This window comes from Calliphora vicina, chromosome 4 (assembly GCF_958450345.1).
Source record: "Calliphora vicina chromosome 4, idCalVici1.1, whole genome shotgun sequence".
NCBI classification, from domain to species: domain Eukaryota; kingdom Metazoa; phylum Arthropoda; class Insecta; order Diptera; family Calliphoridae; genus Calliphora; species Calliphora vicina.
In genome coordinates this window covers 91389025-91406397 of record NC_088783.1, presented here as the reverse complement: position 1 = coordinate 91406397, position 17373 = coordinate 91389025, and the positions used below count along the sequence as shown (strand labels likewise).

At 33.8% G+C, this 17373-nt stretch overlaps 1 pseudogene; it reads right to left on the bottom strand.

The window, feature by feature from the left end:
- Positions 1-2163: 2163 nt before the first annotated feature.
- Positions 2164-17335, bottom strand: LOC135958555 (putative nuclease HARBI1; annotated as a pseudogene).
- Between the last annotated feature and the right edge of the window lie 38 nt (positions 17336-17373).

The following is a 17373-nucleotide window of genomic DNA, read 5'->3' as shown; positions in this document are numbered from 1 at the left end:
ATGCACGGAAAATTGGAGTGTGACAAGAAGTGGGCCGAATTGTCGGAAACCCTTAATTGTCTTGGCGGGGCGGTTAAAGCGGTCAACCAGTGGCAGGCGGTAAGTAAATAAACTAGAATAAATATAAAAAATTTTAAAATTGTTCGTATTTACAAAGGTTTGGAAAGAATTAAAAAGTCGAACCAGTACCAAAGTACGAGATCGAAAAAGGCAACAAGCGCTAACAGGAAATAGGCCATTGACACAGGAGGCCTTAAGTGATATGGAAAGGCGGGTAGTTGCTGTCATCGGAAATGACTACATAGAGGGCCACGAATCCGTTGCCGAAAATGTTCCAATGGAAGAGGTAAATTATAGTGAAGTTAATGGGTGCGTTCGTAAATGCAGTAAATTTGTGCATCACTGATGCCACGACCTGCAAACTTTTGCAACATATAACTTAATGATGCATTGGTTGCACAAATTTGCGGGATCACTGCCAACAATTTGCATTAAAAACATTTGACGTAAAGCAATAATGGCAAATATGCTTTTTCGAACACTAAACTTTTAATTTGCAGCAGTAATGCAATCATACTGCATTTACGAACACACCCAATATGTATGATTAGCTACAGCAAATTCTTTATGCTTTAAAGGTAGTAATTAACGTTTAATTATCAATTAGAATGAATCTTTATTTGTTTTTGCTTTTTTATTTTTTTTATAGATGCTATCCGAATGTTGCGCTTCCAACGTAGCCACTAACAAAATTATGGCCGATGCCATAAAATCAATGGCGGAAGGCCTTAAACAAACTGCCACTGCGATTACCAATTTAGGCAATGTAATAAGCAAAATGTAAGTAACACTGAGCATTTAAATTTTTTTATCTTAAGCTTTTTATAAACCTTTTAAAAAACTATTATGGTTAAGGCTCTCATTTTTAATTACAATAAACAAGTAAAACGTTAATGTAATAGTGCCATTATCGAGTGGCTATACTATGAGTCTTATTCATAATAATTTATCAGAGGTTTACCCCCTTATTCATAATAGATGTTTAATTTTATTTGTTTTATAAACCTGTAATAAATATAAAAATTGATTATGAATAAGGCCTTTTTAATAACTATCCTTGATTTTTTGTTTCAGACTTAAAGAGTAAATAATTTTCCTGTATATATTTTTCATTTTTGTTATTTATTTTTATTGCTTTGTATTCGTTTTGTTTGTCTCATGAATTGTTTGCTTTATTATTTTTAATGTTTTTTTTATAAAATTTTTGTTTTATTTATTTCTTTGAATGGTGTTTAATTTATCTTTTTATTTATTTTTTATTTAACATTTTAAATAACCCACTGCTTATGTGCCAATACAGTTTTTTTTAATAGCTTTTTATTCTATATGTTTTTTGTTTTTGTTATTTAATTTTAGTTGCTTTTTATTAATTTTAGTTGTTTGTCACTTGAATTGTTTTCTTTGTACTTATTTTTAATGTTTTTTTTTTTATAAAATTTTTGTTATATTTCATTGCATGTTTAATTAATCTTTTTATTTATTTATTAATAGTACCCACTGCCAATGTGCCAATAGCACAATTTTTTTTCAATATAATAAATAAATAATTGAATAAAGTCGTTTTACTTTTATTTAAAAAAAAATGGTTTTATTTAATAAAATAGGCAAACATACACATAACAAGTAAGAAAGTATGGTCGGTCAAGACCGACCATGTAATACCCTACACTAAGTTAATGAACAAAAATATTTTTCTTTTAAAATTTCAGTAATTTATTTTCGTGAATGATTTTCGGTAGAGGGCCTTATATTGGAGCTATGACTAATTATGGACCGATTGTTGAATTTTATGTGTATACCAACATTTTTAAGAGATTTATGCTCATTAAAGTGATTTTCGGAAGAAGGCCTTATATGGGAGCTATGAGTATTTATGGACCGATCATAATAAAATTTGGTGATTTGAATTCCGTATATATAAAACTTTTTTTGAGCAAAATTTGTGTAGATATCTATACCGATCGGCTTTAATATGGGTGGTGACACAATATTTTTACACATTACAAACATCTGCAAAAACCCAATATACCCTCCGCACTATGGTGGTGTAGGGTATAAAAACAATACATATACATAATATGTACATATGTATATTAATATTGCCTATGTAAAATAATTTGCAATTAAGCGGTCTTGGACACGTTTCGCTATTGAGGATGGTAGATTTTGATCTACCAAATCGCGACTTGTATGAGTCACTGAAGTCTCAAACTCTGTTTCATAGCTTTGGTCATGTAAATTTATATTATGTAACGTTGCGCAGACGTTAACAACTTTTCCGGCAAAGCCTGGATCATATAAAAGGATTCTTTGCTTAGATAAGCATCGCCAAGTTCCTTTTAGGACGCCAAACAGTCGTTCAAGACGATGCTAATAAGTTAAATGATCGTATATCAGAATATGGCAATTTGTTTGATGATTATAAATCATTAGATAATTTTAAGTCCCCGCCTCAATCTTCTCCTAAACGCCGCAAATCCGCAAGAAACGCAAATTTTTTTTTTTTTATTAACAAAATTTATTTATTGTATCTTCACAAAATAATGTGAACTATCAATAATTTGTTCAAATCTTAAATCTAAATATTATTTTTTTATTTACGTCCCACCACAGTTGGACGAAAAATTTTGTTTAATTTATAGATCCTATCATTAGCGCAGGTCTGTTGGATTCCTTCTTCTTAGTCGGATGTAGCCATTACTTCCCATTAATGTTCGTGCAAGTGGGTTTGGGTGAACTTCTAACTTTTTAAAATATGACTCCGCTTGTTTTTTTATTTCATTTTTCACCAGGGAGACAGCTAGGTCCTTATGAATGTTAATATTTCTCACATACCAAGGCGCTGCTGTTATCATTCGTAATATTTTATTTTGGAATCTTTGAATTTTTTCAATATTAGAAGCTGAGGCCGTGCCCCATAATTGAATTCCATAGCACCATATGGGTTTTATTATTGAGCTGTACAGCAAAAGTTTGCAATCTAAACTCAATCTCGAGTTTTTACCAATTAGCCAGTAAATTTGTAGTAATTTTAACTTCATTTGAGTCAATTTCGTATCTATATGCTTTTTACAGGTAAGACGTCGGTCTAGATGCAGACCTAGATATTTAACTTCAGTTTGTTGAGGTATTATATGATTATTTATTAGGATTGGAGGGCACGATTCTCTACGCAATGTGAATGTAAGATGTATACATTTTTGCTCGTTTACTTTTATTCTCCATTGTTTTAACCACCTTTCTATGTCGAGTATATGGTCTTGTAACACTACAGATGCTTCTTGGTTTTCATGAATGGCTAGTATAGCTGTGTCATCAGCAAAAGTAGATATGTGGGTTCGACTGTTTGTAGGCATATCACAAGTATATAGCAAATATAGGAAGGGACCCAGTATACTTCCTTGGGGTACGCCTGCTTCAATAGGCTGTGGTGAACTTATGAAGTCTCCCTCTTTAAGAACGAACTTTCGATGACTTAAATAACTTTCTAGAAGCTGTGTGTTCACTGGTAAATATTGTTTTATTTTTATCGATAATCCTTCATGCCATACTTTGTCGAAGGCTTGCGAAACGTCGATGAAGAGTGCAGAACAATATTTTTTTCCTTCAAATGTCTTGGATATGATTTCTACCAACCTGTGAGTTTGTTCTATGGTTTTATGTTTTTCTCGAAATCCGAATTGATGAGTTGGAATACAATCAAAATGATTCACTATCGGCTTTAACTTGTGCATTAACAGTTTTTCGAATAGCTTTGATATAATTGACAATAGGCTAATGGGTCTATATGATTCTACTTTACTGTGATCTTTTCCCGGCTTAGGTATCATTGTAACTAAAGAAACCTTCCATTCTGGTGGATAATATTCAAGGCGTAATATAGCATTAAAAATAAATAGGATTATTCTTAATGCAATTTGGGGTAGCTCGAGGAGCATCTTGTTACTGATTTTATCAATACCAGGTGATTTTTTGGAGTATAAATCAACAATAGCCTTATTAATCTCTGAAATCTCAAAACGAAGTGGTTCAGCTGCAGTAATATGGGGTAATGTAGGTGGTAACTCTATTATGTCGTTTGACTCGTTTGGGGAAAATACATTCTTTAGATGACTAACAAACAGGTTTCCTTTTTCAGTATCGTTTCTCGCCCAGCCTCCACTAGAATTACGTAGAGGAGGTCTGCTCATAACAGGTCTTTTTAATTTTTTTGTAGCTCGCCATAGAGAGTAGTTTGAGTACTGGGTGGCATCTAAGTTCTCCAGATATTTATTAATCGATTCAGTTTTGCGTTTGAGAAGAAGCATACTGAGGCGTTTGCGACATTTTCTAAGCTCCGTTTTAAGTTGAGGGGATCTATAGTGTTGCCACTCTCGACGAACTCTTCTTTTTTCAGCTAATAACTGTTCAATGTCTGCAGAATAGAGTCTATTGTATCTTATTTGTTGGGTTATTTGAGTGGCGTGTTCAACAGCAAGTTTTAAGTTTTGTTCAACATTTTTGAGTGAGATATCGATATCTTCTGGTGTTCTTAGAGATATATTTTCTGTACTGTGTGTGCTAATATATTTTCTATATTTCAACCAATTTATTTTCGTGCTTGATATTGCAGAGTGACCATTCGGGGATACTATTTCTAGGGGGTTCAATAGAGTAACGAAGGTGGGTGAGTGATCCGAGGATAATTCTAATGAAGATTTAACCTGCATTAGTTCCATTGGTAAATTTTTTGTAACTGCAAAATCAATGACATCGGGTATTTTGCTTGGGTCAGTAGGCCAGTATGTTGGTTCTCCGCTCGACAGCACATTCAAATTCAATTTAGAAATTGCATTAAACAAAGCGCGACCTTTCGGGGTTACAAGTCTTGATCCCCAGTGAGTATGCTTAGCATTATAATCGCCAGCTGCCAGGAATCTGGGTCCTAGTGATTCGTAAAAATTTTCATATTTGTTTTCAGTAATCGAAAACCTTGGAGGTGAATATATCGACGAAATTAATAGGTTTCTGTAGCAATCATCCAAACAGATTGTCGTAGCTTGAAGATAATCTTCACAAATATCACACATTGAATGGTGTTTGATACGGGTTTTAATTAAAATTCCAGAGCCTCCACATGCTCTATCTCTTGGATCATTTGTGCCATAAAAAACATATCCATTTATCTTAAATAAACTTCTAGACGTCAAATGGGTTTCCGAAACTAACATCACATATAACATATCAACTTCATGACTTTTTAGAAAATACTCGAGTTCGTTTTTATGTTGGCGAATGCCGTTTGCGTTCCAAAAACATATTCTTAGGCAGTTCATGGTCTGTTTAGCACAGCCTGCAATAACATTGATTGCATCTTAAGCATTTCTTGCATCATGTTACTCATTGAGTTTGTAAAGTTATTTACCGATTGCACAAGAGTTTCTATTGTAGATTCTAGTCTGGTAAAATTTAAAATTGGCGTTTGCTCTCTTACCTCTGGGTTCATATTTTGGTTTTGTGGTTGACGGACTTGCGTTTGAGTTTGGTTGTTTCTTAGTATATTTGCATATGTTTCTTTGTTGTCATATGTCTGTTGCAACGGGGGGTAGTTAAAATTGATGTTATGTGAGCGGGGAAAATCTTCGGTTTAAGGCTTTGTGATTTTTTAACAATTGAGTAGACAGGACAGCCCCTGTAGTTCGCTGTGTGGTTACCTCCGCAATTGCTGCATTTTTTCATTTTACGATCATCCTTGGATTTGTTACATTGGGATGTGTTATGCAACTCTCCACAAATAACACATACGGGTGGCAATTTGCAATATGCCTTGGTGTGTCCATATTCTTGGAAATTCATACATTGGACGGGGCCAAATCGTTTATGTGGTTCTTCTACCGTAATTTTACGATGCAATAAGTACTTCAGGTTATATATGGGATGTGTTTAATTTTTTTTCAGGCTTATGTCACCGGGTTCAAGTTCAACACGGAAGAGTGGTTGGGTTTTTTTTTTCGCGATTTCTAATGTTTATCACATTTTTTGTCTTAAAACCTTTATCTTCTAAGCTTTGATTTATTTCGAGTGGTTCAACATTACAGTCAATACCCTTTATTACAACTTGTAGACCCTTGCTTCCTTTCAGCTGATAAGTGTAAAAACTTTTCTTTTGAGTTTCAAAATCTGTTACAACCTTTCTATAATCGTTTTCACTATTGACCTGTATTTTAGTTTCATGAATCGTGCCTTTCTTGATTGGGATAACGTAAAAAGAGTTCTCACTTATTAATGATATCAGGCTCTGAACCAGTGAGTTTGAATTATTTTCTCTCAAGTAAATTGGGAGTGGTTTTATAGAGGTAATTTTATTTACTGGTTCATCTGTTTCACATTCCAGTATAGAAAAACGATTTTCATCATTAAGTCTATTAGGTTCACTATCCTTATATAATTTAGCCAAGGGTGCCGCTTTCGAAGACTTGGGACTTCGTGCCCTTTTTAGTACTGTAACATACCGGTCCATTCCAACCTGTATTTGTGATTTACTATCTTTATTTAATGGTTGACTAATCTTGGGTATTGCGCCGCTTAATGGGTTAATTTTAATTGTAGTCGGTGTGGTGGATTTCGTTTCTGAAGCTGATATTGCTAGCATACTTTCAGGCGTAAATAAAGTATTTCTATTTTTGGTAACTCCAGATTAACAGCTGTTGGGTTTTCTTTTGTTTGACAATCATTAGTTGTTGACAATGCGGGGGAACAAGAACGAGCACGGTTAACAGACTTGGCGGTTAAAAACAAGCTGTCATCTATTCTTCTGTTTGTTTTATTTATATTTTTTTCATCTGCATTAACTGTTACGTATGCATTTCTGCCGTTTACACTCAACCTTCGCTCACTGTTTTCGTTTAAGAGACTCATTTAAGAGTAGTTGTAAATAAATTAGTTAACACTCTTGATCTTTATTTAATGTTAATGTACAAAAAAGGTTCAAAAATGAAATAAAGAATTTTCTTTACTTATTTGTCTTTTAGTTTATGTTTTGGTTTTTTTTTTATTTAATATTATTAAAATATAAGCGTCCTTTCGCGTTAATAAAAAACAGGTGTAATTTATATTTATTTCCCGATAAAAACATTAGGATAACGAATTAAATCGGAGTAAAAAATAGAACACATCCAATCTCTATCAGAGTCGAGAAACGCAAATAAGGAAAAACGTGATGAGCAACCTTCTACTTCTGTTTCTGGACCGCCTAGTAATTCTGATCCATCTGTACCTAGTAATTCCGATCCATCTGTACCAACTGATTGCAATTTCCCATCCTCGAATGCTCCCAAATTAAATTGTAATAATTTACAATTAAGTTATGCAGATGCTGTTTTAAATACTGCTAATATAAACAATAATACTTCTTACAATCCTCCACAACTGCAAAATAATGAAAACGTCCGTATTCCTCTACGAGCAATACCTCCTAAAAAACAATATTTATTTCCCGCTTGGCAAACGATACTACAACTGAATCTGTTGACTACTACGTGAAAAATATAATTGGAAATGAAGCTGATATTTCAATACAAAAGTTTAACTTTCCCCAACCCAGATCTATCTCATCATTTAAAATTACTGTTTCCATTGATATTTTTAAAACCTTAGTTGATCCGAATTTCTGGCCTATAAATACACTTGTTCGTGAATATATTTACAGACCTAGGCCACAAAATATCGCGGTACTTCCACAACGTGAATTTGTTGCTCCAAAAAACTAATTCCAACTAATGACTTCATGTCTATCGTTTATCAAAATGTTCGTGGTTTGAGAACAAAACTATCATCCCTTTATAGAGAAAGCTTTAACATTGATCAACATATTTTAGTATTAACAGAAACATATCTCAATGAAAATTTTTTAAATACCGAAATACTTTGTAACAAATTTAATATTTTTCGTCGTGATCGTGGCAGCAAGTCCACAGGTGGTGGTGTCCTTATCGCAGTTTCTTCTAATTTTTCATCTAAACTTGTAGATTTCGAATTTCCGCAAGACATAGAATTTATATCAGTATCAGTAAAAGTAAATGGATATAAAATATTTATTACATGTTCCTACATTCCGCCATCTTCTCCACAAATAACATACATCAAACATGCTGAAATTATTAGTTCTATTGGCCGCTCCCTTCATAATAACGACGCTATTTTTGTCTTTGGAGACTTTAATCTGCCATCAGTAGCTTGGAATTATTTGCCAGATGATAAATATTTTGTCCAAACAAGGCAAAATTCGAAGTTTGATGAGTTTTTTAATATATTATATGACTCAAGTCTATTTCAAATTAATGGCATTACAAATAAATATTCAAAAACGTTGGACCTAATATTCGTAAACGATGTGACTAATTCATTCATCAATCGCTCATCCCCAATTACAACTCCAGAAGATTGCTACCATCCTACAATTGAGCTAAGAACGCCAATAATATATACAGTGGGGGCCAGGAATTTAAGACAAAAATTGTTTGCTAAATTCCATGTAATTGTCAATTATTTTTTCAAATATTTCCACAAATATGTATGCATGAGGACTGTTTTAACACACAAGTGTGTTTTATTCGACTGTGTCAATTCATACATATTCACCATGAACACATAAAAATTTTCTACAACTTGACCAAAAAATTTTTTTTTTTAAATAAACATATTTTCTCACATTTATATCATTATAATTTTATTATTATAAAATATTCGGACCAAATTTCGTATTTTTAGTTCCATTAGTTTCGGTCATATCATGTTATTAACAGCGGATGTTCGCTGAGGTGGGTCAACGTATTTCCACATATCTTTGCCCATATATGTTTTACCGATTTTTCCAAACATTTTTCAGAAACTAGAAACATTAATAATAAATTTCATACCCTTAGAAGTCCTTTTATTTTGGCTCTATCGCACTTAAAATTCAGTTGATGAAAAAAATTCAAGTATTTGTCTTAAATTGGTGGCCACCACTGTAAATCGCTCTTGACTTCACCTGATGAAAGTAAAAAGGTTTTTTCGTTCAATCGTACCAAATATAACATGTTGAATGAACTCCTTAACAATACAAACTGGTACAATATATTTTCGTACTATACAGATGTTGAGCAAATGACTGAAGCTTTTTACAATAAATTAAATTCATTCTTGGATTTATGTGTTCCAAAACAAATATATACAAATCTGTCTGGTCCACCGTGGAATAATAAACAGCTGGTTCAAGTTAAAAATAAGAAAAATAAATTTTACAAAAAATTTAAACAAACTGGTTCTCATCTTTTTTACCTCAAGTACTCCGTTTGTCGAGCTGAGTACACTCTGCTCAGTAAATCGTGTTACAATAATTATATAAACAAAGTAAAATACAATTTTAAACGTAATCCTAAATCGTTTTTCAAATTTGTCAACTCCAAAAGAAAATCAACTGGCTTCCCCTCATCTATGAAGTTTAACCAAAATGAATCTAGTGATGATGCAGTTATAAGCAATCTATTTGCGGATTTTTTCTCAACAACTTATTCAAATGCAACTTATAATGATTCTGCTGACTACCCATATACGATATCTTCAAATCAATCAGTATCTATACACTTTATCGATGTTTGTAATATAACCATGGAATTAATGAAACTAAAATTTTCGCATAATTTTGGTCCTGATAAAATCCCCAGCAGTATTTTAATCAATTGTGCTGACAATATTGCTATCCCTCTTACGTATTTATTTAACAAATCAATAAAGAGTTGTAATTTTCCTAACGTCTGGAAGGATTCTTTTATTGTTCCATTATTTAAATCAGGAAATAAGTCTGATATTAAAAACTACCGAGGTATTGCTAAATTAAGTATAATACCCAAATTATTCGAGAAAATCATAACTGAACAATTATGCTATCAAGTCTCAACTTTAATATCTCCTTATCAACATGGCTTTCAGAAAGGATTGTCAACTACAACAAATCTTCTTCACCTAACATCCGAAATTTATCACGGATTTCTTCAACATCAGCAAATAGATGTGATATATACAGACTTCAGCAAAGCTTTTGACAAAGTCAATCACATGCTTTTGAGAAAGAAACTTTGTTTATTAGGGTTTTCCAACAGTACATTACAGTGGATTTTCTCGTATTTAACAAATAGAATACAAACTGTACTTTTTAAGAATATTCGTTCTAAAAATATAAAGGTATCATCTGGTGTACCACAGGGCAGTCATCTTGGCCCTCTTATTTTCTCACTGTTTATAAATGACCTTCCTCAAGTTATTCGTGGTTCCAATGTCTTAATGTATGCAGACGACTTTAAAATATTTTTAAGCTATCGTCAAGTTCTTGATCAGCAACTTCTTCAAGATGATTTAAATTCGTTTTATTCATGATGTAAAGAAAATCATATGGAATTAAACCTAAAAAAGTGCAAATATATGCGATTTGTTAGAAAGAATCCAATACCGGCACACTATGTTTTTGAACTACATCAGCTTGAAATGGTCGATAAATTTTTAGATCTGGGAATTTTACTGGATTCCAAGCTAAATTTTATTTCACATATAACAATGACAGCAAATAAAGCCAGAGGTGTACTAGGATTTATGAAACGTTGGGCTAGGGAGTTCAATGACCCTTATGCCACTAAATCTCTATACACATCCCTGGTAAGACCTATCCTGGAATACGGATCCGTAATATGGGACCCTATATATAAAAAGCATTCTGATGCTATTGAATCTGTACAAAAACAGTTCCTACTCTTTTGTCTTCGTGGATTAAATTTCAACCCAATAAATCTACCTTCATATTCTGCAAGATTGGTTTAATTAAACTTCCAACCCTGAAGAGCCGAAGATCAATGTTAAACATTTCATTTATTTGCAACATAATCAATGGTAGTGTAAGTTCCGGTTTTTTAATCCAAAATATCTCATTTAATGTGCCTCAACGACCATCACGTCATTTTGTTTCATTATCAGTGAAATTTATTAGAGCGAACTTTGCCAATGCTTATCCAATAAGGAGAATGTGTATGGAATTTAATAAATTTTACATGTTAATTGATTTTTCATTAAGTAACAATATAATTAAAAACAACATTATTGCTTATTTGAATTCATAATTTTTATAATAAGTTTTTTTAATTACATTTATACAAATAATTGTTAATTGCCTGTAAGGATAATTTTCCATAGGCTAATAAATAATAAATAAATAAACAGGACTACGAGCCTTACACAAGGCCTCATTGTAACGAAATTTAGAACTTCCTTCTAATTGGTTTGGTAGAGGAGTCATTAACCATGGCTCCAAAGGGTATCCAGAATCTCCTTTAGATTTTTATGTGTTTTTAATTCTGTGTTTCTTAATTATACATACCAATTAAAAACATATTGTGGTTTCCATTTTCGAAACTTCGCTGCATGACTCTTCGAACAGCAGAGGAGCTCCATATGTAAGAATCATGTCGTGCTCCTGGGTATTTAGCATTAACATTTAAAATCTTCAAATTTGGATCACATATCTGCACGTATGTCAATAAAAACAATTTTATTGTTTTTTTTTTGTTTTAAAGTTTTACTTACCATTTGAACATTAATTGAGTGGTAGCTATGGTGATTGACGTAAGCTTCTTCATGACTTTTTGGGGCTAATATTGCTACATGTGTGCAATCAATTGCACCGATTGTACCCGCAACAAAAGGTGAAGAAGCTGATGCAAAAATTGCTTTTGCAGTTTGACGTTCTTCCCGAGTCATTGGGAACTTTATCTTTGCACAAAACATCGTATTGTTAATTGCATCAGTTACTCTATGTATACAACGGCTTACTGACGATATACCCCATTGCTCTCCTACAGGCCGTTGGTAACATCAAGTTGCATAGAAACGTAAAGTCGCTAGCACCTGCAACGAATATTTTTATTTTTTTTTCTATAATAATATTTGACTATGTACATATATACCTGTTTTTCAGACGATATTCCAGTGATCCTAGAACCTTTTAAAAGATCATCAAGTTGGAAAATAATTTCTTCAGCCAATTCCGGACTTAAACGGTAGAGTTTTTTAAATTCTGTTGCTGCCAACTCAAAAGGATTATCCGAATCACGAAGATCACCTGGTTGACTGAAGGAGCACTATCAACTGGCTCATTATCAAATAAATTGTAGGCTAAATACTCCAAAGCCATTATATTACACGATTATAACGATATACACTTTTCTAAACAGATTAAACCACACCAAAAATGCTGGTGTTAATAAACCACAATTTGTTTTGCTAAAAATAACAGCTGACTGAAACAGCTGGCTTTAAACGCCAGCAGATATCGTTTAAAGTGTTAGTGAATAGCAAAATGGTTAATTTTGTGGTTAACATTTTTAAACGAAACAATTGTGGTTTAAAAAGCATAGTGAATCGCACTACTGAGGATGTTAATAGAGTAATTAAAAATAAATTAGACTTGAAAAAATCACCGGGATATGATTTAATAACGCCATCAATGATTAAGAACCTACCAAATGTGGCAATAATTGTGCTATCTATATTGTTTAATGCGATCTTGAAACTAAGAATTTATCCAAAAAATTGGATAATGATACCTAAACCGGGTAAAGATTTAAACCTGCCATCTTCTTATAGACCTATTAGCCTACTCCCTTGTTTGTCGAAGATATTCGAGAAAATATTCCAGGAAAAGATAATACCTTTTTTGAATGATGGAAACATTATCCCAGTGCACCAATTTGGTTTCCGTGAACATCATGGCACCATTGAACAGGTCAATCGTTTAACTGGAGAGATTAGAAAATCTTTTGAATTAAAGAAATGTTGTTCTGCCGTCTTTTTAGATGTTGCTCAGGCTTTTGACAAGGTATGGCATAAGGGTCTAGTACATAAAATCAAATGTTTACTACCACTATGTACTCATAAATTGCTGGAGTCTTATTTATCGAATAGACTTTTCAGAGTTAAGTACAATGATTATATGACGAGAGAATACAAGATTGGAGCTGGCGTTCCACAGAGAAGTGTACTAGGACCTACGCTATATTTGATTTACACCTCCGACCTCCCTACGTGCGATAAACTAACAATTTCAACATTTGCTGATGATACCGCCATTATTAGCTCAGACGAAAACCCACTCATGGCATCTAGTCAACTATAGAATTACCTCGTACGTGTGGAGTCATGGTTGAAAAACTGGCGAATAAAGGTAAATGAGCTGAAAAGTAAACATGTTACGTTCGCTCTAAGGAGAGGAAATTGCCCACCTGTCACACTCAACAACGTTAATATACCGCAGTCTGATTATGTCACCTACCTTGGTATTCATCTAGATAGACGGCTTACTTGGTGCCGACACATAGAAACCAAGAGACTTCACATGAAGTTAAAAGTCTCTAGCTTTCATTGGTTAATCAGTGACCAATCAAAATTAAGCCTTGAATATAAAGTCATCCTGTATAAGACCGTTTTAAAACCAATTTGGACATATGGAATTCAATTATGGCGAATGGCTAGCACCACCAGTATTGATCTTATACAGAGGGCCCAATCTAAAATTCTTAGGACCATGACGGGAGCACCATGGTACATAAGAAATGAAAACATCCACAGAGACCTAGAAGTGACATTGGTAAAGGAAGAGTTCAAGAAAGTCCGTGAGAAATATATTGTGAAGCTGCGAAACCATCCCAATACGCTTGCAAAACAACTTGTGCAGACCCAAACCCGATCCAGGCTCCGTAGAGCAGATCTACCACCCCGCTAAGATGAGTGACAATTTACCATTATGGCTCTCTTGCTGAAGAGCAAATAGTTTTAATTTTAGTTATAAGATTTAAATACTTATTGTAAGGTCAAAATAGACAGATTCAATAAATCAATAAAGCGTTAAAAAAAAAAAAAATGGTTGACTAATCTTGGGTATAGCGCCGCTTAATGGGTTAATTTTATTTGTAGTTAGTGTGGTGGATTTCGTATCTGAAGCTGATATAGCTAGCATACTTTCAGGCATAGATAAAATATTTTTATTTTCTGATTGAATTGAATTATCTTTTGTTTGACAATCATTAGTTGTTGTCAATGCGGGGGAACAAGAACGAGCGCGATTAACAGGTTTGGCGGTTAAAAACAAGTTGTCATCTATTCTTCTGTTTGTTTTGTTTATATTTTTTTCGTCTACATTAACTGTAACGTATGCATTTCTGCCGTTTACACTTAACCTTAAGAGTTTTTGTAATTACTTTCGTTAACACTCTTGATCTTTATTTAATAGTCAATGCACAAAAAAGGTTAAAAAAAAAATATATAGAATTTTTTTTACTTATTTGTCTTTTAGTTGTTGTTTTGATTTTTTTATTTAATAATATTATTAAAATAAAAGCGTCCTTTTGCGTAAATATTAAACAGGTGATATTTATATTTATTTTCCGATAGATACATTAAAATAACGAGTTAACTCGGTGTAAAAATAAACACGTCCGAACTGAACTAGAACTGAATATGTAAAGCTTGACAACAAAGAATTTTAACAAAGAAATATAATGTTGTGACGAGCAAAGTCTTCATTATTCGTTTTGCTGCCAATATTTAATATTTAGAATGTATTTGTTAAGTTATTTTAATTACATGGATATTGTTTTTATACCCTTCAGCTTCGTGAGAAGGGTATATATAAGTTTGTCATTCCGTTTGTAATTTCTACATTTTTCATTTCCGACCCTATAAAGTATATATATTCTGGATTCTTATAGATAGCGGAATCGATTAAGCCATCCGTCTGTCTGTCTGTCTGTCTGTCTGTCTGTCTGTCTGTCTGTCTGTCTGTCTGTTTGTCTGTCTGTCTGTCTGTCTGTCTGTCTGTTTGTCTGTCTGTCTGTCTGTCTGTCCGTCTGTCTGTCTGTTGAAATCAATTTTCTGAAGGCCCCAGATATCTCCGGGATCCAAATCTTCAACAATTCTGTCAGACATACTTTCGAGAATTTTGCTATTTAAAATCAGCAAAATCCGTCCATAAATAACGGAGATATGAGCAAAAATCCGAGACAACCTCTGAAAATTTCATCAAAAAACACAATGTATTGCATGCTTTGACACAAAAGCAACAAAACGTATGTTTTTGGATGTGCATGCTTTGCGTATTTTGTTTTTTTTTGTGTTTTGTTTCTTTTGGCGTTGTTGTTGTTTTTTATACAACTAAACGTTTGTTTGGTTGTGTGTTGGTTTTTTTGACAAAACAGCAACAAATCGTATGTTTGGATGTGCATGCTTTGCGTATTTTGTTTTCTTTTCTGTTTTGTTTCTTTTGGCGTTGTTGTTTTTTATACAATTAAACGTATGTTTGGATGTGTGTTGGTTTCATTGGCTTGCGTATTTTGTTTTTTCTTTTGGTGTTTTGTTTCGTTTGGCGTTGTTGTTTTTTATGTTCTTGATAAATTTAGGATGCTGTACGCTGAAAGTGGGCAATGTACATACATATATACTAATTATAAAAAATAATAATGCATCCACAACAAAGGTGAAGGGTATATAAGATTCGGCGTAGCCGAATATAGACTCTTACTTGTTTATTATGGAGTAGCGAGATAGACTGAAATATTAAATTGTGTTATTAGTTTAAGTCCTTATGCTTAATTATAGTTTAAATATAACGTATATTTTTGTGAATTGTAACTCCACCTAGTGCTAAGTAGACAATTTTATTAAAACCACTGAGTGGTGTCGAGTACAAAATATATGATTATAAAATGTTGTGTGTACCATGCATGTGTGGGTGTGTGTGTATACTTAACGTATGCATCTACATGATAGTATGTAAAACACATGTGTGTAGATGATGGTACACAAAACAGAAAAGGTATAAAAAAGGCGAGCCTTTAGTCGACATCGTTCAGTTGGTTCGTAGCGGCCAGTAAGGTAAGAGCTACTAGAGACAGTGGCTTCACATCTTTAGTAGAATTTAAATTACTGGCTACTAAAGTACTAGTGTGGAGGAATTGGGAGTATTGGCAGCAGGCTTCTCTGCTGACACTAACAATTTCTTGGTGACTCCCGTAGTTTGTGGTCAGTGCGCGTGGTTTCCGCGTGCTGCCCCTACGCTCTCCAGTCGCGAGACTAACCACACAGTATCGAACCTGTATAGTACTATAGTGTATTACGTAATAAAGATTGTAACGTTTTGTAAAAAACTACGTGTTTTCTTATTCGACCCTGGACACCGCTGAGCCTACCCCAGGTTACAGCGGAATCGTGTCGTTACAATGTTGTTGGCAAGTAATATATTTATAATGTGATATGTAATATTATATACATATTACGGGTATTCACTTATAACATATAGCCCTGTAGCTACGTTTCCTCATTGCCTCCCACCACACTGTGCAACCATAAGTAATAATAGGTCTAACAACAGAAGTGTAGATCCAACTTACCATACTAGGTCGTAAGACCCAGTTCTTAACAATTGAGTTCCTGCATGTATAATAGGCATTGAGGCCCTTTTTTTATCTCTCCTGCGTATTTATTTACTTGGCTCCCCCTGATAAACTCAACTCAACACCATCTAATTTCGGCAAATTGAAGCTCTCTACCTTGTACTTCCTAGTAAATAACACCAATTCTGTCTTTGTTGGGTTTACCCCCAGCCCGTTAGTTTTCACCCAGACGAGAGATCGCCAAGCGATTCCTGCATGATGTCACTGATAGTTGAGAGAAATTTTTCCTTGATCAGGATCACCACATCATCCGCATAGGCGGTCTTCCTACCCTTAGATTCGAAGGTCCTTAGAATAGAATTAACCGCCAGTAACCACAAAAGAGGAGAAAGCACTCCACCTTGTGGTGTTCCTCTGGTAACCCGTTTTCTAATCACATCGTCCCCTAGGGTTGAGTTGATAATTCTGCAATTCTGCATTAAGATTATCCAACTCACTAGGAAGTCGTTAACCCTAAGTTCTACTAACGAGTCCCTAATTGCATCTGCCCTAATGTTATTAAAGGCGCCTTCTATATCAGGAAACGCAGCTAAAGTATATTCCCTATGCTTCAGACTGTGCTCTATACAACCGACCACCTCATAAAGCGCACTCTCAACAGACTTACCCTTGAGGTAGGCATGCTGAGCATTGCTTATGATGTGAGTATCTACATTGCTCCTTAGATGTAGATCTATCAGTCGTTCTAATGTCTTCAGAAGAAAAGACGATAGGCTAATAGGTCTAAAATCCTTCGGTTTCGAGTGGCTGGCCTTACCGGCCATAGGTATGAAGACAACCTTGACCTCCCTCCACCCGCACG